Below are 1,398 nucleotides of genomic sequence, written 5' to 3' on the forward strand. Positions count from 1 at the left end.
TTAGGGATCCCTGGGTGGCTCAGTGGTTTAGTGCCCGCCTTCTTTTTTTTTTTTTTTTTTTAGTGCCCGCCTTCTGCCCAGGGACTGATCCTGGAGACCCAGGATCGAATCCCACATCGAGCTCCCTGCATGGAGCCTGCTTCTCCCTCTGCCTGTGTCTCTGCCTCTCTCTCTCTGTCTCTCATGAATGAATAAATAAAATCTTTTTTAAAAATGGGTTTAGGGATCCCTGGGTGGCGCAGCGGTTTGGCACCTGCCTTTGGCCCAGGGCGCAATCCTGGAGACCAGGGATCGAATCCCACATCGGGCTCCCGGTGCATGGAGCCTGCTTCTCCCTCTGCCTGTGTCTCTGCCTCTCTCTCTCTCTCTCTGTGACTATCATAAATAAATTAAAAATAAATAAATAAATAAATAAAAATAAAAATGGGTTTAGATATACAGGAAAAGATATAGTAGGGAGCCCCCATCTACCCCATACCCAATTTCTCCTTTTATTTAGCCTCTTATGTTAGTATGGTATTTTTTTTACAATGAATGAACTACTATTGGTATGTTATTATTAACTGATATCTATGCTTTTCTCGTATTTCTTAGTTTTCACCTAATGTTCTTCTTCTGTTCCAGGACAACATCTGGGAGGGATACCAAGTTACATTTAATAATTATGTCTCCTTGGGGATCCCTGGGTGGCTCAGCAGTTTAGTGTCTGCCTTTGGCCCAGGGCGGGGTTCTGGAGTCCCGGGATCGGGTCCCACATCGGGCTCCCTGCATGGAGCCTGGTTCTCCCTCTGCTTGTGTCTCTGCCTCTCTCTCTCTCTGTGTGTGTCTCTCATGAATAAATAAATTTTAAAAAATTATGTCTCCTTAAGTTCTCTTGGCTATGACAGTTTCTTAGACTTTCCTTAATTTTAATAACCTTACCCCTATTTTCCTCCTTAGTTCTCCCCATATTCAAGCAGTATGCGGGGCCAGGAGATTCTGGGAGGACTGCCAAATCTGGGGGTTAAATGGTGATGTATGTGCAACTGATCAAGCCCCAATGTCGCCTTTGGAATACGAGAACTCTGGTATATGCAGAGGTGTAGGAGCACCAACTAATTAATTAATTAATTGATTGATTTAAAAAAAAAAAAGGCCAGAGAAGAGAAAAACGTATTACTGAACAAAAACCACACCCCTACTGTGCCTACTAGCATATAACGAAAGAGTGTCAGAATATCATTTAAATGCCTGGTCAACAGTGACGTCTTTGGGCGACGCCTGTTTACGAGCAGTCTTTTGAGAGCTCTCCCCCTCTTCGCTCCCGGAGTCTCTGTGATGCTTCAGCTCCTGCCTGTCCTTTTCCAAAGCAGAGAAACAATGCAGGCTGACTAGCTTAGTCCCTTGGGTTCTCACTAG

The sequence above is a fragment of the Canis lupus genome, chromosome 9 (assembly GCF_011100685.1).
Source record: "Canis lupus familiaris isolate Mischka breed German Shepherd chromosome 9, alternate assembly UU_Cfam_GSD_1.0, whole genome shotgun sequence".
In the NCBI taxonomy this organism is placed as follows: domain Eukaryota; kingdom Metazoa; phylum Chordata; class Mammalia; order Carnivora; family Canidae; genus Canis; species Canis lupus.